Source organism: Pelobates fuscus, chromosome 3, assembly GCF_036172605.1.
Source record: "Pelobates fuscus isolate aPelFus1 chromosome 3, aPelFus1.pri, whole genome shotgun sequence".
Classification (NCBI taxonomy): domain Eukaryota; kingdom Metazoa; phylum Chordata; class Amphibia; order Anura; family Pelobatidae; genus Pelobates; species Pelobates fuscus.
This window is the reverse complement of record NC_086319.1, coordinates 164,518,064-164,539,313: the sequence shown is the minus strand read 5'-3', so window position 1 is coordinate 164,539,313 and position 21,250 is coordinate 164,518,064. Positions and strand designations below refer to the sequence as shown.

The 21,250-nt window shown below is 48.2% G+C and overlaps 1 protein-coding gene across 3 annotated transcripts in view; it reads left to right on the top strand.

The window, feature by feature from the left end:
- Positions 1-20,474: 20,474 nt before the first annotated feature.
- Positions 20,475-21,250, top strand: part of HIPK2 (homeodomain interacting protein kinase 2) — a 72,607-nt gene continuing 71,831 nt past the window's right edge. For 2 of the 3 annotated variants that reach the window (XM_063447623.1, XM_063447621.1), the window contains exon 1: positions 20,475-21,082. The gene's annotated coding sequence lies outside the window, so the exon portion shown is untranslated. Of the gene's footprint in view, positions 21,083-21,171; positions 21,245-21,250 lie in introns of those variants that run through there. The other variant, XM_063447622.1, reaches the window with a different exon arrangement.

Here is a 21,250-nt window from a genome sequence, read left to right as displayed (position 1 = left end):
AGTCTGCTTCAGTCAGTATGTTTGTTTATGTCAGTCTGTATGGGTCAGTGTGTGTTTGCATGGGTCACTGCGTGTCTGCAAGGGTCATTGCATGTCTGTATGTATCATTGGGTGTGTCTGTATGGGTCAGTATGTGTCTGCATGGGTCATTGCGTGTCTCTATGGGTCATTGTGGCTGTATGGGTCATTGTGTGTGTGTATGGGTCAGTGTCCGTCTGTACGGGTCAGTGTCTGTGTCTGCATGGGTCAGTGCCTGTGTCTGCATGGGCCACTGTGTGTCTGCATGGTGCATATGGGTTAGTGTGTGTCAGTCTACATGGGCGTGTGTGTCAGTTTGCATGAGTCAGTGTGTGTTTGCATGGGTCAGTGTATCTGCATGGGTCAGTGTGTCTCTATATGTGTGTGTCTGCATGGATCAGTGTGTCTGTATGTGTGTGTCTGCATGGGTCAGTGTGTGTATATGGGGCAGTGTGCATCAGTCTACATGGGTTAGTGTGTGTGTGTCAGTTTGCATGGATCAGTGTGTGTCTACTTGATTCAGCGTGTGTGTTAGTCTGCATGATTGTGTGGAGCAAATGGTACGGGAAATTTGTTTTTTCCCAGGGCGGCAAAAATGCTTGCACCGAGCCTGGGTATCTGGCACTAAGACATTAGCAGCAGATCCTTTATGTCCTGCATGTTGCTTGATGAGGCCTCCATGGATTGGATTTGTTGTTCAAGCACATCCAATAGATGCTCAATTGAATTTAGATCTGGGGAAATTGGAGACCAAGGCAACACCTTCAAATCTTTGTCATGCTCCTCAAACTATTCCTGAACAATTTTTGCAGTATGGTAGGGTGCATTATTCTGCTGAAAGAGACCACGGCCATCAGGTAACATCATTGTCATGAATGGTTGTGTGTTCTGCCACATTCCCTAGGTAGGTGGTACGTGTCAAAGTAACATCCACTTGAATGCCAGAACAACAGAAGGTTTGCCTAGAACAAGGCCTCTGCCGACCTTCCTTCTTCCCATAGTGTATCCAGATGCCATCTCTTCCTCAGGTAAACTATGCACTCTCACCCGACCCAGTTATAAAATAAAACGTGATTCATCAGACAGGCAACCTTCTTCCATGGTCCAGTTCTGACGCTCATTGAAGGGACTTTTCAGGGGTCATTATGGGGACTCTGACCAATCTGTTGCTATATAGCCCCTTCAGTGTGATCGGATCAGACAGGATAGCCATCCCTTCCCATGTGCATCACTGAGTTGTTGGCACCCATGACCCTGATGTCTGTTTGTTGTTTTGTTTTTTCTTTGCAGCACTTTTGGTGGATGCTAACCACTGAATACCGGGAACACTCCACAAGACTCTCCGTTTTGGATATGCTCTGAGCCAGTCGTCTAACCATTACAATTTTGCCCTTGTCAAAGTCACTCAGATCTTTTTGCTTGTACATATTTCCTGCTTTTAGCACAAAAATTTCAAGAACTGACTATCCACTTGCTGTCTAATATATCCCCTACTACATTGACAGGTAAATATGTTATTCACTTCACCTGTCAGTGGTTTTATTGTTGTGCCTGATCAGTCTATAGATACCTAAATTAAAGGCACAGTCTAAGCAACAAAACACCTTTAGCCTAATAAAGCAGTTTTGGTTTATAAACCATGCTCGAGTATTGTCTCACTGCTCAATTCTCTGCCATTTAGGAATTATAGGGATACTATGAACAACCAGACATCATCTCACCTAAGTGATCTGGGTGCCATGTTCCTGACATTTTAACCCTGCAACTGAAAGCATTGCCATTCTGTAACGCAATGGCAATGTTTACATTACAAAATTAACATGCCTCTAGTAGCTGTTACACTGATAGCCACTAGAGGTGCTCCCATCGAGTTAAACTCGGCTACTTCTATCAGAAGCTCTCATAGAGACCATTCGATTGGCACAAGCATGGCTTTTTGCCACACATGCACAGAAGTCTCCAAATACTTTTTTATATGAAAGCATTGGATTGGCTGGGATCATTAAAATTGATTTTGCCGGCTCAGAGTGCGTGCACACAATCTGAGCCATCAAGGGGAGGGGGAGTGAGATCTGGAGGGAGAGAGGGTGGGAAATTGAATTTAAAACAAACAAACAAAAAAAACAATATTGAGGGGTTAGAGAGGTGGGAGTACTCACTCAGGGAGGGAAGGTGGCGGGGAGAAAAATGCAGTGCGTGCTGACAACGAAAATATTTTATACACAGAACTGACATTAGCCAGCCTGGAACCCGGGGCTGCCAAAGTCACTTGTGCCAGGGGTGTAACTTGGCCTTGGCACACACAGGTGTAGATTACTCTATATGAGCGGTGTTTTAAGTAGAAATGCTGCATAACTCACATGCAGGGAAAGTGTGAGTAGGACTGCATAAACCTTAACTCTTAAATAGCAGAGAATCGAACACTTAGACTGCAGTGGCATGATTTATACACCAAAACTACTTCATTAAGAAACGTTATTTTGGTGTTTATATTGTCCCTTTAATTCTGTCCCAATCCTGAAATTATATGCCAGGAGAGGCGCTGCGGAGACACATGCAATTCTATCTCTCAAGCGTATTTCTCAGTTTATAACGACAAGGAGAGGGGCTGCAAAAAAAAAAGAAAAAAGACAATGGCTCCAAATAGCAGTTGTAATCTGGTTCTTTGACCCCATCCAGTCCTGGATACACCGGGGACAAATATGTCCAGGTAGTACTCTAGGAACTTTATCTCTAAACGTATTATTATTCAAAATCAATGTAATAAAAACCATGTAATATAAAATATGTCATTTGTGCAAGAGGTCAGCAATGTTTTGTTTTTTTCTAGAGAGGATTAGGGAAGGGATAGACCTCAGATGTATCATTGTTGAAGAGCAACACATTTCTAAAATTACTCTCCACAGACATTGTAACTAGGCTCAAAACCTGCCAAACCTCCTTACCATAGTTACATAGTTACATAGCTGAAAAGAGACTTGCGTCCATCAAGTTGAGCCTTCCTCACATATGTTTTTTGCTGTTGATCCAAAAGAAGGCAAAAAAAAAAAAAAAAAACAGTTTGAAGCACTTCCAATTTTGCAACAAGCTAGGAAAATCCTTCTTGACCCCAGAATGGCAGTCAGATGTATCCTTGGATCAAGCAGTTATTACCCTACATTGAAAGATTATATCCTTGAATATTCGGTTTTTGCAAGTATGCATCTAGTAGCTGTTTGAACATCTGTATGGACTCTGATAAAACCACTTCTTCAGGCAGAGAATTCCACATCCTGATTGTTCTTACAGTAAAAAAAACCTTTCCTTTGCCTTAGACGAAATCTTCTTTCTTCTAGTCTAAACGCATGACCTCGTGTCCTATGTAAAGTCCGGTTTGTGAATAGATTTCCACACAATGGTTTGTATTGGCCTTGAATATATTTGTATAATGTTATCATATCCCCTCTCAGGCGACGTTTTTCTAAACTAAATAGGTTTAAATTTGTTAACCATATATGTTATAATCTTTTAAAGTGGCACTATCACCCACCAAAAAATTAGTATTTCATAAAGACAGAATCTTTATGAAATACCAATATTGACTGTGTTGTAATTTAACTGAAATTACAACCCGGTCAACAGAAATTCTGAGACAAATTAGGAAACTAGGAACTACTTTGTCTCTGAATATTTCCTATGCCTGACACTTCTAGACACTGGGCGAAGCTATTGCTGTCTAGATGTGTCAACACCCTCAGCCATCACCAGTGACGGCTGCAGGGAATTAGCTTTATCTATGTAGGATCCTGCGGCAGGGGCAGCCTTTCCATAGGCCCTGGTGGAGCCATGGCTCCAGGCGGCACTTTAACAGGGGCGGCATTCTGCTGCCTCTGTGTCTCCCGTTAGGGGCCCGGTCCAGCTATCTGTATATATATATATATATATATATATATATATAAACATATCTATATATGCAGCTGGTGCTCTCTACGTTCCTGGGGTCCAGTGGGGTTGTGAGGCAGGCAGCTGTAAGTGTATTAGAGGAGGCGAGGCAGCGAGGGAGCTGTGATCCCTCTGCTCCCTCACGCACCATCTACTGATGCCGGGTAGATGGCCTGCGACGGAGCTGAGCAGAATGTTTACAGCTCCTTGCCCCCTCGCCACCTCTAATGCACTTACAGGTGCCAGCCCACCGCAACCCAACTGGATCCCAGGGACTGATCCACTCCAGCTCTACAGGTAGGGAGGCTAGTTGGGAAAATTACAATTATAAGTGAATATCTGTATTTGAGTGTGTGAATGACTGTCAGTGAATGTGTGTGTGTATCTGTTTGTATGTGTGTATTTGTGTGTAGTGTGTGTATCTGTGTGTTTGTATGTGTGTAATGTGTGTATGTGTTTGTATGTAGTGTGTGTATCTGTATATGTGTAGTGTGTGTATCTGTATGTAATGTGGGTATCTGTGTGTTTGTTTGTATGTGTGTATATGTGTGTGTGTTTGTATGTGTATCTGTTTGCATGTGTGTAATGTGTGTGTTTGTATGTATTGAGTGTGTCTGTGTATGTATCTGTGTGTAATATGTGTATCTACCTGTTTCTAAGTGTAGTGTGTGTGTGTGTGTGTGTGTATCTGTGTATGTGTAGTGTGTGTGTCTGTATGTGTGTAGTTTGTGTATAATGTATGTGTGTAATGTGTATCTGTGTGTTTAGGGTGTGTATCTGTATGTCCGTGTATCTGCATGTGTGGCAGTGTGTGTATCTGCAGGAATATCAGTGTGTCTGTACATATGTATGTGTGGCAGTTTTTGATACATATGCTGAAACACATACAGTTGCCCAGACACACTGATACACATGCAGATATACAGACACACAAACACTGCCACACATGCAGATACATAGACAAACAGATACAATCACTGACACATACAGATACAAACACTGACACATACAGATACAAACACTGACACACATGCATATACACAGACACAGTGTATAGGTAAGTGTATTGGCTGTAGTGCACACACAGACACAAGCTACATCCCCAGCATATACACAGACACACTTCATCCCCAGTACACCCACATAGAGACACTACCATTGTAGAAGCATATATGTTTTTTTTTTTGGGGGGGGGGGGGTGGGGGTAGGAGCGGGGGAGGAGTGTAGCGGATTGGTACCGGGCTGTCCCACGACATGTATGAGAATAAGTGTATTTGGTCATATGGCTGGTTTAATGTGTATGTACATGTATAGAAAGCATGGTATCCGGGTATAATGACAGTTAAATGTATGTAAAGAATTGTATTCCTCTAGTTGTTCGGTAGAATCATTCAAATAAAACAAGGGAATGAAACTACCGAACAACCAGACCACCCAGGAATGAGTGTGCCTCCAATTACCGTTTGCAACAATGTTGCAAACAGGTAATTGGCAATCAGTGCAGTGTGGTCTTTGTCCTCTGGGTGGCCGCCATTCGGGAAACAAACACGTGGCGGCGGCCATCTTAAACTACCGAACAGCGGTGTTTTGCCGTCGAGTGTCTGGAACTAAAATCGGACACTTGACTAGGCAAACACCGCTGAGACCTCCATACTTCCAGAAATTCGTATGGAAACTACCGAATGACCCGCCGTTCGGTAGAAAGAGCCCCATAAACAAGGGAATTCATTCAAACCCTCTCCAGGCTCTATAACACAGGCAATTCGCCTGTTTTCATTCCCTTGTTTGTGACCGACCGCAGGGCCAAAATGCATGGAACTGTTTTCGGATACTTTACCCATGCGGTCGGTCAAATCTTTGGAACCCCATATCTCACGAACCATTCATCCGAATGGGCTAATTTTTAAGTATGTTGGTCCCCCAGAATAGAGCTATCTGGGGATGTTGGATTTGTGGATGTACCAAGTATTTAGGGTACATCCAAAACTCGGGGAAAACTGTGTACACAATAAGGGGATTATGATGCTAGAGGAGGGGAGGAGATCTGTGGGAGGTTACTACTTAGAGATTGGATAATGTCTTAAGTGTTAGAACCTCCTCCCTTGCATGGGAGAGGGCTTTATAAGGAACTGTGGAATAAAGCTTGTCAGTCTACTCCTGAAACTGTGTGTCGTCCAGTTATTGGGATTGCGATGGGGATACTGCTGTATTACTTTACCTGCTGGAAACCTTGCCTATGGACTTAACATCACCTTGTTCCTGAGCCTCACTGGAATCTCTAGTGGAGAATAGCTGTGCAAGATCGGCTCTCCGCTACATTGGTTGGCAGCGCTGGGATCCAAACTCACAGAGGAACAAGCGTAAATGGAGTACGGATGGAGATTGATTTTTCTGCGCTAAAACGCTCCACGCTAAAGGACCTCCTAGAGGCAAGGGGTATACAAGCCAGCAATAAGAAGAAAGCAGTACTTGTTACAGAACTCATGGCAGAGTACAGAATGGAGGGCGATTCAGTTCCGGCACAGAGGGAGCCGGGAGGAACACCACAAGGATCGGAATTCCAGAGGCAGGTTCAGTTCAGGCTATCCTTTTATGGGGAAAACCCCCCAACAGAAATTGTTACCAGGACAATGGCCGAGGTACAAGAATTCATCCTAAGGACACAGGCACCAGAACAAAGCTCTGCAATTAATGTGCCACAGGAAGGTAAGCCTAAAATACCATACCAGGCTTTTAAAACATATGTGGAGGCAGAGGAAGATATAGACGCTTTCCTGCAAGACTTTGAAAGACTGTGTGCACTGCATAAAATTAACGCAGAGGACTGGGTACCTATTTTGGCCGGAAGGTTAACCGGGAGGGCAGCAGAGGCATATCGGACTGTACCTAATGACGAAATAAGGAATTACAGTAAAGTGAAAGAAATTATACTCGCCAGGTATGCTATAACACCCGAGGCATACCGGCGGAGGTTCCGGGATCTAAAGAAAACAGAGAAGGACTCGCACGCAGAGTGGGCATGCCGATTACAGGGGGCAGCGCTCGGGTGGGTGCAAGCTAGCAAGGCACGTTCTATGGAGGATGTAATACAAATGTTGCTGATGGAGCAGTTCTATGAGAGAGTAACCAATGAGGTCCAGGAATGGGTAAGGGACAGAAACCCTACTTCCCTTACCGAGGCGGCTAGGAAAGCGGATGACTACCTGGATGCACGCAGGTCACAAAAACCTGCAGCTCCAAAAGCAACCTTTAAAACATTCGGGGGAAACAACTACACCCCAGCTCCACCGAGACCGCTACCACCACCTCCACCACCCGCTGCACAGCCCCGGTTCCGACAACCCACCGCTGGCCCCTGTCATCACTGCCAGAAGTGGGGACATTATAAAAGGGAATGCCCACAGCTACGGGACCGTTCCACCTGGATTCGTCCAGGCCCACCTCCACCCAGGGCGGCCGCAGCCCACCACTACCAGGACCTAGTCACCACCCCATATGGTTCCGCAGTCCCCATTACTACTGTGGAACAATGGGAGGTACTGCACAAGGCAGATCCGGTCCAGGCCAATGTGGATAATCTACGGCACCATCGACAGACGGTATATCTGAATGGTACAGCAGTCCGGGGATTACGAGATTCGGGAGCCACCATCACTTTGGTACAGAGCCACCTGATTTCAGATCAGGCAAAACTGAACAAAACTGTTGCCGTCCGGGTAGCTGGGGGAGCAGTGTACCGGCTACCTACAGCAAGGGTACATTTACATTGGGGAGCGGGGGCAGGGGAAGTGGAGGTGGGGTTGATGCCACATTTACCGGCGGAGGTTTTATTGGGGAACGATCTGGGGAGGCTCACTTCTGCTTTTGAGCCCCAGTCACCCACCACAGGAGAGGTCAACCCTGTAGTCACCCGACAACAGGCCCGCACCCAGGACCACAACACACTGCCGGAGGTCCAGGTAAGCAACCCTACCCCCCCTCTAGAATGTGTCCCCTGGGCTCCACCTAATGAATTTGTAGCTGAAGTCGCAACAGACCCCACGCTTCAGGTGTATAGGGACAAGGTTGGCACAGGTTCCCCCGGGGCGGAGGGAGAGAAGTTTATCTGGGATAAACAACTTTTATACAGGGAAACAACCAAACAGATTACGGGGTTAGACCCGATAGCGAGGAGACAATTAGTGGTACCACAGCGGTACCGGGCTGAATTACTCCGGATAGCGCATGATATTCCGCTATCCGGACATCTAGGGGTTAGTCGCACCAGGTACAGACTAACCCAGAGTTTCTTCTGGCCAGGGATTAGCCAGGAAGTACGCAGATATTGCACGACTTGCGATACCTGCCAGAGAGTGGGAAAAAGGGGGGATCGCAGGAAGGCTAAACTTCACCCCTTACCCATAATAGAGGAACCTTTTAGCCGAATAGCGGTGGATCTGATAGGCCCCCTCAATAAAGTTAGCCCGTCAGGAAAACGGTATATTTTAACGGTCGTAGATTATGCCACCAGGTATCCAGAAGCAGTGGCTCTGACCAACATCCACGCTGAGACGGTCGCGGATGCCCTCATGCGGATATTCTCCCGGATGGGATTACCCAGGGAGATTATTTCGGATCAGGGTACCCAGTTTACCGCAGAATTCACCCAACACCTCTAGAGGATCTGTGGCATTAAGCCTATTATCAGCGCCCCTTACCACCCCCAGACGAACGGGCTCTGCGAACGATTCAATGGTACCTTGAAGCAGATGCTCCGAACCTTCGCAGAGACCCACAAGGACTGGGAACGATTCCTGCCGCACCTCCTATTTGCATACCGGGAGGTGCCGCAGGAATCCACAGGGTTCTCCCCGTTTGAATTATTGTTTGGAAGGAGGGTCCGAGGCCCATTGGATCTTATTAGAGAGCATTGGGAGGGAGACCGGAGCACAGATGGCACTCCCATCCTACCATATGTGTTGGCCTTTCGGGACCGCCTAGAAGCGTTGACCAAGACGGTACGGGAAAACCTTCAGGAGGCCCAGACCCGCCAGCGTACATGGTATGATCGGGGAGCCAGGGACCGTAGCTTTCAGGTCGGGCAGAAGGTACTAATTTTAAAACCTGTCCGACATGATAAGTTACAGGCCGCCTGGCAGGGCCCATATAAGGTGGTGGAGCAAAGATGCGATACCACCTATATTATCGGCCCCTGCACAGGGACTGGGGGGCGACGCATGCTCCATGTGAACATGCTGAAGCCCTACCACGAGCGTACTGAGGAGGTAACCGCCATCTGTGCCCCTAACACGGAAGAGTTTGACAGCTTACCCCTCCCCGATTTGCTGGGGGATGGGCAGCTGTCCGGAGATTTAGGGGAGGTTACGCTGGGAGATCGGCTGAGCCCACAGGAGCGGATCGAGGTACAGCAACTATTGGAAGAGAAACGCGACACGTTCTCTAATGTACCTGGATACACGCCTCTGGCAACTCACCGGGTCGAGACCCCAGGGCAACTACCCATGCGAGACGGTACGACCCGCTTCTGCGTGGACTATAGGAGATTGAACGAGAAGACTGTATCTGACGCCTATCCGATGCCCCGGATAGACGAGTTACTGGACAGAATGGCCAGGGGCCAATACCTCACCACTATTGACTTGTGTAAAGGGTATTGGCAAATCCCCCTGGCCCCAGACGCCATCCCGAAGTCGGCCTTTGTCACCCCATTTGGCTTGTACCAGTTTAAGGTCATGCCATTTGGGATGAAAAACGCCCCAGCCACCTTCCAAAGGATGGTGGATCGACTCCTAGATGGATTCCAGGACTATACATGTGCCTACCTGGACGATATTGCTATTTTTAGCAATACGTGGCAGGAACACTTAGCTCACATCGGAGCTGTACTAGATAGGATAAGGGAAGCAGGTCTGACCTTGAAGCCGGCCAAGTGTAGTATCGGCATGGCTGAGGTACAATACCTGGGACATAGAGTAGGGTGCGGTAAACAAAAACCCGAACCCGCCAAAGTAGAGGCTGTAGCCCAGTGGCCCACCCCTAGGACTAAGACCCAGGTTTTAGCGTTTCTAGGGACAGCAGGGTATTACCGGAAGTTTGTTCCCAATTATAGCGCCCTGGCCAAACCCCTCACTGACCTGACCCGTAAGAACCTTCCCCGCCAAGTAAACTGGACCCCGGAGTGTGAGCAGGCATTCCAACAATTGAAAAATGCACTGATAAATGCCCCTGTCTTGGCAGCTCCCAATCCAACTAAACGTTTTCTTGTTCACACAGACGCTTCTATGTTTGGATTGGGGGCAGTACTGAGTCAAGTCGGGGCCGATGGCGGGGAACATCCAGTGGCTTACATCAGTCGCAAACTGTTACCTCGAGAAGTAAGCTACGCCGCCATCGAAAAGGAATGCCTGGCTGTGGTGTGGGCCCTAAAGAAGCTACAACCCTATTTATATGGACAGCCCTTTTCCTTGCTCACGGATCACAACCCGTTAGTCTGGCTGAACCGGGTGGCTGGAGACAACGCCAGGCTGCTGCGCTGGAGTTTGGCGCTACAGCCTTTTGACTTTAATATCCAGTACCGGCCGGGTAAGCAGAATGGAAATGCTGACGGGTTGTCAAGACAAACTGACTTAGAGAAATGATCCGTGAGCCCCCGGACATCCCCAAGCCGATCCGTGTTGGATCAGACTGTGTATGCCGGCTTGTGGGCAAGGGGGAGCAGTGTAGCGGATTGGTACCGGGCTGTCCCACGACATGTATGAGAATAAGTGTATTTGGTCATATGGCTGGTTTAATGTGTATGTACATGTATAGAAAGCATGGTATCCGGGTATAATGACAGTTAAATGTATGTAAAGAATTGTATTCCTCTAGTTGTTCGGTAGAATCATTCAAATAAAACAAGGGAATGAAACTACCGAACAACCAGACCACCCAGGAATGAGTGTGCCTCCAATTACCGTTTGCAACAATGTTGCAAACAGGTAATTGGCAATCAGTGCAGTGTGGTCTTTGTCCTCTGGGTGGCCGCCATTCGGGAAACAAACACGTGGCGGCGGCCATCTTAAACTACCGAACAGCGGTGTTTTGCCGTCGAGTGTCTGGAACTAAAATCGGACACTTGACTAGGCAAACACCGCTGAGACCTCCATACTTCCAGAAATTCGTATGGAAACTACCGAATGACCCGCCGTTCGGTAGAAAGAGCCCCATAAACAAGGGAATTCATTCAAACCCTCTCCAGGCTCTATAACACAGGCAATTCGCCTGTTTTCATTCCCTTGTTTGTGACCGACCGCAGGGCCAAAATGCATGGAACTGTTTTCGGATACTTTACCCATGCGGTCGGTCAAATCTTTGGAACCCCATATCTCACGAACCATTCATCCGAATGGGCTAATTTTTAAGTATGTTGGTCCCCCAGAATAGAGCTATCTGGGGATGTTGGATTTGTGGATGTACCCCAAGTATTTAGGGTACATCCAAAACTCGGGGAAAACTGTGTACACAATAAGGGGATTATGATGCTAGAGGAGGGGAGGAGATCTGTGGGAGGTTACTACTTAGAGATTGGATAATGTCTTAAGTGTTAGAACCTCCTCCCTTGCATGGGAGAGGGCTTTATAAGGAACTGTGGAATAAAGCTTGTCAGTCTACTCCTGAAACTGTGTGTCGTCCAGTTATTGGGATTGCGATGGGGATACTGCTGTATTACTTTACCTGCTGGAAACCTTGCCTATGGACTTAACATCACCTTGTTCCTGAGCCTCACTGGAATCTCTAGTGGAGAATAGCTGTGCAAGATCGGCTCTCCGCTACAAGGAGCATTTCATACTTGGATCTAGGCAGCACAATGTCTTAGGCCGGCCCTGTCCTGTGGCCTCCTCCATAGATCTCAATGCTTTCCTCTCGCACATGCACGAAAGATCAGCAGTGACGTTGGCTCCTTGCGCTAAAACATCAGGAGCTAAAGAGGGCCAGAGAAAATGGTCGCGCCTACGAGAGACAGATTCAGGTATGTAGAACTCACTTTTTCCTGCCTCCCCCCTGGCTACAGTTGTGCTTTAATATGAATCATATATGTATGCACTAATGTGAATGGTCAAGTAGAGCTTATATTTCCATATGTACGTCTATAGGTATAGCAGCTTTTAAAGTGCTCTAAACATGTAAGGACAGTTTTAATTGTCAGATGCCTCTAGACACATCATTTTTAGATGCCCTCTTCTCTTTTACATCCCCTAACTCCTAAATAGTTAACTCGACTACCCCAAGCCAAAAGAAGAAATGCAATACCCATTTTCATTTAAGCAACCCCGCCTGACACCAACATCACAGGGATGGTTAATCTGTGTCATTGCTACCTGCAGAGCTAGAAGAATGCTTACAGATAGTCTTGTGTCCCCACATTCTTAGAGGGCTTAACACGTCCACTCCCCAAGACCTCTACTTGTTATTGATGTAGTAGGTGAAATTAATGAAGCAGTAAATGTAAAGAAAATTAAATTTAAGGTGCTATGAGGTGTTCCATCCCATATATGTGACATTTGGCATTGGTGTACTCTGCCTTCTAGCAAACTCTGCTGTGTGAGACCGCGCAGAACTGACTCATTGGTTGGCAAAGTTTTGCCAACACCACCATGATAATTTGTTGTAAACACGTCTGTCAAAAACCACCCTCAATCCATAACTTGCATTCTTCTTTACCTATTTACCTGACCCTTGAGATTATTATCTCCCTTTCTCTGGCCCTCATTTAAATTTATATATGTTCCAATACTAATAGTCTAAATTGATATTAGCTTTTTCTGTACCCTTGAATTAAATTCCCATTCCATAGAACTAGTTGATACCCCAGTCCCTCTGCTTACTTTTCAATTGTTCTTTGCTGTTCCACATTTCCCATTTACTCCGATACTTTTTTCTTTGCTACCCTTTGCCTTTAGTACCCAAAGAACAAAATATTGTGTACAATGGAGCAGGTGCCTAAAGTTGGAGACCTATTCCTTCTCTTTTAAAGGAACACTATAGTCACCTAAATTACTTTAGCTAAATAAAGCAGTTTTAGTGTATAGATCATTCCCCTGCAATTTCACTGCTCAATTCACTGTCATTTAGGAGTTAAATCACTTTGTTTCTGTTTATGCAGCCCTAGCCACACCTCCCCTGGCTATGATTGACAGAGCCTGCATAAAAAAAAAACTGGTTTCACTTTCAAACAGATGTAATTTACCTTAAATAATTGTATCTCAATCTCTAAATTGAACTTTAATCACATACAGGAGGCTCTTTCAGGGTCTAGCAAGCTATTAGCATAGAAGGGGATAAGAAAATCTTAATTAAACAGAACTTGCAATAAAGAAAGCCTAAATAGGGCTCTCTTTACAGGAAGTGTTTATGGAAGGCAGTGCAAGTCACATGCAGGGAGGTGTGACTAGGGTTCATAAACAAGGGGATTTAACTCCTAAATGGCAGAGGATTGAGCAGTGAGGCTGCAGGGGCATGTTCTATACACCAAAACTGCTTCATTAAGCTAAAGTTGTTTTCCTAGCACTATAGCTTCCCCATCCCTTGACCCCCCTCCCCTCCATGTGGTGCACTTACCAGTGCCGGCTCGGGTCCGCCTCCCACACGAATGTCAGCTGGCTGGGGAGACCTAGTGCACATGCCTGGCAATGGCCGCGTTAGGATTTCCCCATAGGAAAGCATTTTACAATGCATAGCGTGAGGATGTCCAGCGTCAGTTAGGAAGTCCCTCTACTGGCTGTCTGGTAGACAGCCACTAAAGGTGTAATTAACTCATCAAGCTAATTATTGCAGTTTTTTTAAAAACCGGTGTCCATAGTCTGTCAATGCGAGCTTTTCAGAGTAAATGCTGCCTTTTCAGGGATAATTACACCAAATCATTCTTACTTATAAATACAGGAAGTTAAAGGAACACTAAAGTGTTGTGGATACAAGCATGTATTCCTGACACATAGTACTGGTGTGGGCTGGTGTGGCTGTTTAGGTAAACGACCCGGCTCCGATCGCAATGAAAAGGTAAATTTACTCACCTTTTCTCCTATGCCGCGCTGGTCTTGCCACAACTGGCCCTGCTTATATGTTGATGATCTCAGCCAATTCAATGCTTTCCTACAGGTAAGCATCAGAGGCGGCTCTCTAATTAGGCGGTTTAGGCGGCCGCCTAAGGCCTCGCGCTGGCGGGGGCCTCGCGGCCGCCTAAACCGCCTGTTGGCAGAGTGTGTCAGGTCCTCGGTCAGTGACCGAGGACCTGACACCAGGAGGGGGCCCGGCGGCTTGCCCGGTATGCCGCCGGGTGCGAGGCCCCTCCTGGCTGCCCGGCCACCATCGCAGACACTGGTCTGCAGCTCCGCAGTGTGCAGAGCTGCAGACCATGTGACTCGCGAGAATTGGCCAATCAGAGCATTGCCGCGGGTTACCACGGCAACGCTCTGAAATCTCGCGAGACTACTCGGTCTGCAGCTCTGCAGAGCTGCAGACCGAGAGCAGTGGCCACCGGACCACCAGGGAGCCCACTGGACCACCAGGGAAATCAAGGTAGGCTCTCCCTCCCCATCACCCCCCAACACACTCAGCCTCACCCCCCCAGTCACCATCACCATACTCAGCCTTACCCCCAGCCTCACCATCCCCCCACCACCACCCTCAGCCTCACCACCCCTCACCACCATCACCCCCACCACCCTCAGCCTCACCACCCCTAGCCCCCACCACCCTCAGCATCACCCCTCTCAGTCTCACCCCCAGCCCCCCTCAGCCTCACCCCACACCACCCTCAGCCTCACCACCCCTAGCCCCCACCACCCTCACCATCACCCCCACCACCCACACCACTACCCCCACCACCCTCAGCCTCACCCCCCCTAGCCCCCACCACCCTCACCATCACCCCCCACCACCCCTAGCCCCCACCACCCTCACCACTACCCCCACCACCCTCAGCATCACCCCCCTCAGTCTCACCCCCAGCCCCCCTCAGCCTCACCCCCCACCACCCTCAGCCTCACTACCCCTAGCCACCACCACCCTCAGCCTCACCCCCCACCACCCTCACCATCACCCCCCTCACCATCACCCCCCACCACCCTCAGCATCACCCCACTCAGCCTCACCCCCACCACCTTCAGCATCACCCCCCTCACCACTACCCCCACCACCCTCAGCATCACCCCCTCAGTCTCACCCCCAGCCCCCCTCAGCCTCACCCCCCACCACCCTCAGCCTCACTACCCCTAGCCCCCACCACCCTCACCATCACCACCCCCAGCCTCACCACCACCCTCACCATCACCCCCCACCACCCCTAACCCCCACCACCCTCAGCATCACCCCACTCAGCCTCACTCCCACCACCCTCAGCATCACCCCCTCACCATCACCCCCCCACCACCCTCAGCCTCACTACCCCTAGCCCCCACCACCCTCAGCCTCACCCCCCCCACCACCCTCACCATCACCCCCCACCACCCTCAGCCTCACCTCCCCTAGCCCCCACCACCCTCACCACCACCCTCAGTCTCACCCCCAGCCCCCCTCAGTCTCACCCTCAGCCCCCCTCAGCCTCGCCCCCCACCCCCCGTCAGCATCATCCCCCTCAGCCTCACCCCCACCACCCTCACCCCCCTCACCCCCTCACCATCACCCCACCACCCTCAGCATCACCCCTCACCACCCACCACCCTCAGCATCACCCCCCCCACCACCCTCAGCATCACCCCCACCACCCTCAGCATCACCTCCCCCCACCAGCCTCACCCCCCACCACCCTCAGCCTCACCACCCCCCACCACCCTCACCCCCCACCACCCTCAGCCTCACCACCCCCACCACCCTCAGCATCACCACCCCCACCACCCTCAGCATCACCACCCCACCACCCTCAGCATCACCACCCTACCACCCTCAGCATCACCCCTCACCACCACCCTCAGCATCACCCCCCACCACCACCCTCAGCATCACCCCCCTCTCACTCTCACATTATCCCCCCTCTCACTCTCACATTATCTCCCCTCTCACTCTCACATTATCCTCACTCTCACATTATCTCCCCTCTCACTCTCACATTATCCCCCCTCTCACTCTCACATTACCCCCCTCTCACTCTCACATTACCATTACCCTCCCTCCATCAACCCCCCGCTCCCTCTCACCATCAACCCCCTCTCCCTCTCACCATCACCCCCCCTCCCTCTCACCATCACCCCTCCTCTCCCTCTCACCATCACCCCCCTCTCCCTCTCACCATCACCCCCCCTCTCCCTCTCACCATCACCCCCCCTCTCCCTCTCACCATCACCCCCCCTCACCATCACCCCCCCTCTCCCTCTCGCCATCACCCCCCCTCTCCCTCTCGCCATCACCCCCCTCTCCCTCTCGCCATCACCCCCCTCTCCCTCTCGCCATCATCCCTCTCGCCATCACTCCCTCTCGCCATCACCCCCCTCTCCCTCTCGCCATCATCCCTCTCGCCATCACTCCCTCTCGCCATCACCCCCCCTCTCCCTCTCGCCATCACCCCCCCCCTCACCATCACCCCCCCCTCTCACCATCACCCCCCGCTCCCTCTCACCATCAACCCCCCTCTCACCATCACCCCCACACCATCACCCGCCTCCCCCCCCCCCCCATACACACAACACACTTCAAGCAGCAACCCCATACACATAGGGTCTCAGACAAAAACGCAAACATGTTCAGAGACATACATTCACACACACAAGGATACTCTTTGTCAGACACACTCTCAGGCACATACACAGGTAGACAGTGCATCAATGTGTATATGTGACACTTTTTTTTGTTAGTGGGGCCTCATGTTTGCGTTTCGCCTAAGGCCTCATAAAGTCTAGAGCCGCCTCTGGTAAGCATTGGAAGGCTATTTTGCAGCATCTCCTCATATAAATGCACTGAATCAATGTACCTCTATGGGGAATATTTAGCGCCTTCATGCAGAGCACAGAGACACTGAACGCCAGCAGGAAATAGGAAGCACCTGTAGTGGCCGTCTGAGCGACGGCCACTAGAGGTCTTACTATATATACACAGGGCCGCCATCAGGGGGTGACAACCGTAACGGGCCCCACGTGTGGGGCGAATCGTGTGGCCCACACACTTAGGGCCACCCGATGGGCCCCCTCCTTCAGGGGCCTGGTCAGCGCTGTGGCCGTGGTATAGCAGTCGCAATTGCTGCTGGGAGGAAGTGGTTACTTCCTCCCAGCTCACTCCGCGCGCGAGGAGCGCGCACGCAAGTGAAGAATGAGCCGCGCCGACTCCCATCATCCCCAGCCACCCTCCTGCAAAGGTAAGAGACAGGAGGGTGGCTAGAAAATGAGCACCATGTGTGTGTGTCTTTCTGTGTATGTCTGTATGTATGTCTGTCTGTGTATGTCTATGTATGTATGTGTCTGTCTGTCTGTCTATGTATGTATGTCTGTGTATGTCTATGTATGTATGTTTGTATGTATGTGTCTGTCTGTTAGTCTGTGTATGTATGTCTGTCTGTCTGTATACATGTATGTGTCTGTCTGTGTATGTCTGTATGTATGTCTGTCTGTGTATGTCTGTGTATGTCTGTATGTCTGTCTGTGTATGTCTATGTATGTATGTCTGTGTATGTATGTCTATGTATTTATGTCTGTCTGTATGTATGTATGTATGTGTCTGTCTGTAAGTCTGTGTATGTATGTCTGTATGTATGTATGTATGTGTCTGTCTGTGTCTGTATGTCTGTATGCATGTATGTATGGGTCTATCTGTCTGTATGTCTATGTATGTATGTCTGTGTATGTCTATGTATGTATGTCTGTATGTTTGTCTGTCGGTGTATGTCTATGTATGTATGTCTATGTATATATGCATGTATGTGTATGTATGTCTGTGTATGTATATGTATGTATGTCTGTCTATGTATTTGTCTGTCTGTATGCATGTATGTATGTCTGTGTATGTGTCTGTCTGTAAGTCTGTGTATGTATGTATGTATGTGTATGTATGTGTCTGTCTGTCTCTGTATGTCTGTATGTCTGCCTGTGTATGTCTGTCTGTATGTATGTCTGTATGCATGTTTGTCTATGTATGTCTGTCTGTCTGTCTGTATGTATGTCTGTCTGTCTGCATGCATGTATGTCTGTGTATGTCTGTCTGTCTGTCTGTATGTGTATGCCTGTCTGTCTGCATGTATGTATGTCTATGTATGTATGTCTTTCTGGATGCATGCATGCATGTATGTATGTCTATGTCTGTCTGTCTGACTGCATGTATGTCTATGTATGTATGTCTGTCTGTGTATGTATGTCTGTATGTCAGTATGAATGTATGTTTGCATATCATTATGAACGTATGTGTGTATGGATGTCAGTGTCTGTATGAATGTGTGTATGTATGTATGTATGTATGTATGTCGGTGTCTGTATGTATGTATGTGTCTTTATGTCTTCATGCATGTGTGTCTGTATGTATGTTAGTATGTGTCTGTCTTTTACTATGTATGCCTGTGTGTGTGTGTCAGTATGTATGCCTGTATGCGTGTATGTCTGTTTCAGTATGTGTGTCTGTTAGTATGTATCTGTGTCCTTTTGTATAAGTGTGTGTGTTTGTGTCTGTGTATGTATTCCTGTGTGCGGTATTTGGAGGTGGGCTCCTGGGGGCCCAGACCATGAACTGAGTTAGGGGCCCCAAAATTTCTGGTGGCGGCCCTGTATATACAGCAACAACAAAAAAAGGCAGTGTTTACAGTGAAAAGTCTGCAGGGACAGGCTGTAGACACCAGAACCACTACATTAAGCTGTACTTGTTCTTGTGACTATAGTGTTCCTTTAGCTCAGACACTCAGGAAGTCTGAAGGTGCCAAACTTAATTAACAGGAATTTCTTGTTCACTCAGGTTGATGAAGCATACATTCATGAGGGAGCTTAATTAGAATTCCTTGTATTTAACATACTGATACTAAAAAGCTTCCTCACAGCTTGCTGCCCTGGATAGCCATTGTTTTACCCTGAGAGCTTGCAATCTCTGTGATTAAATGCCCTTAAAGAACAACTATCCTCAAACTGTGCTCATACCCTCTGAACTGGCAACTGGTCCAAACACAGGCTTTTCTATAAGAAGCATATGATTGGACCGCTTGCTGCCCTGGATAGCCATTGTTTTACCCTGAGAGCTTGCAATCTCTGTGATTAAATGCCCTTAAAGAACAACTATCCTCAAACTGTGCTCATACCCTCTGAACTGGCAACTGGTCCAAACACAGGCTTTTCTATAAGAAGCATATGATTGGACCGCTTGCTGCCCTGGTTACGTCAGGAGGGAGCACGGAAGTCAGCGCCTGGAGTTTCATCCAGTGCTGGATTTTAGGTATGTCAAAAAATATTTAATTTTTATTGCAATTGGAGCCGGGGAACCTCTTCCATAGTGCCCAGTAGGGCATTTTACACAGAAAAGGCCCCCCACACCATAGGGTTAAAGTAACCCTTTCAGTTTAATTAATGTGCATATATGTGATTCAATAAGGAAACCCCTTACTACCAGCAGATCATTCTCATCCAATGAGCTATGCTCTGCACCAAAGTGATTAGCTCAGGCAGAAATTTGCTGGCTCTCACTGAGCTGTAGTGGATGTGGGAGCAACTGTGTGGTGGTTATTGTGCATGGAATGCCTTGGCTCCCCCATCCCCGATTGTATGGAGTCAAACCGTTTGATATCAGTTTCACATCTTACCATGGGTCTAATGGGCACTGCCCCCCGCCTCCACCATCTAGGATAGAGAGTCGAACACTGTCTCTTTGACTTACAGTGCAAGGCTTAGCTCATTGGCTGAGAATGATCTGCTGGTAATAATAATTTGCACGGATTTATTCACTAAACTCTAACAGGGTTTTACACTGAACACTGAATTGTGGCAAATTACATCCGAATGACAAAACTGTTGGTAAAATAGCAGATTTGGAAATATTCTCAAAACTAGCGTAGTCAAAGCTAGGCTATTTTAGCGGTTCGGATAAAATTTGCCAAAATACAGAGTTGAAAAGGCAATATTTTGGCTAAAAAAGGCAAGCAGTGATTATAACGTAAATCATTTTTCCACATTAGTTATTTTGCCCTACATTTTGCCATTTGGGTTTCAATTTGCTACAATTTCCAGTTCAGTGAATATACCCCTTGTCATTCCCACTAGTTCACACTTTAGTAAATAATGATGACTGTAATATAGAGTAGAGAAAAAACGACATATGATAATGGTCTGGAGAACTTGCAGTCACGAAGATAAAAAACAAACAAACAGTACAGCCTTCCTCATTGCAGCATTAATAGAGCAGAATGCGATATATAAATATTCTATTCAGCACTCAAGCGGTTAGGGACCCCTATCTGATTGAAATGTGTTGGTTAAACAGAAACCCCACACAGTCTCTCCACCAGAGGGGGGTTTTGTGGAGTTTTATTTTTTTTCCCTTCTCTGACAGCCATGAGCACTACCCCCTCCTGTTTGTCATCCATGAGATGGGCGTTTGATTGCTTTGCAAAAGCAGGAGAAAGAAAGAGACACAGAGAGAGCTCTCTCCCCTCCTCCCTCCCTCTGCCTTTTCTCTTTTCCTAAATTCAACTTTTTGCAGCTTGCAGGAAGGCTGGTTGCCGGGGGGTTCTGCATGGGGACGATCAAGGGAGGTCTTAGAGGGGGCTGTAAGGCTGCCTTCGGGTGGTTTTTCCTCCTTGCTGCTTGATTGTCAAGGATTCTCGGTCACCCTAGAAAATATCTCTTGCATTACCCCAGGGCAGGCCCTGGCACCCACCCTCTGTCTGCACTGGATTCTCTCTGTTAAGGGGTGCACAGGCAGGATGTACCATCTCAGAGGCTCCTGTTGGAAGTGGATGGTGTCTGACTGATTTCTCAATGCAGGCGGCTGATAGGCTACCCCAGGATCCAGGGCTAATCCCTTCCCTTCTCCCTGAACCTAGGAGGCATCTGGAGTTTCCCCCAAAACACAGGCTGTCTCCCCAACATGGCAGCATTGAGGCACTTGTGATCACAAGGCTGCAGTAAGGATCTCTCCCAGCTTCCTCTGTCTGCTGTCCTGCCATGAAGCTACACACTGATTGCAACTGGGGCCCCTGTCTGTGGAGGTAAGAGGAAGGTTCCTATTTCATACCCTACCCCCATCCTCAATTTGCCAGACCCCCCATTAACCTTAGCAATCTCACATGTCCAGCTTGCTGATTTACAGTCACCAGGATCTCTTGTATATGGAAGATGGAAAATAATCTATACGTATACAATGTAACACGGTGTGT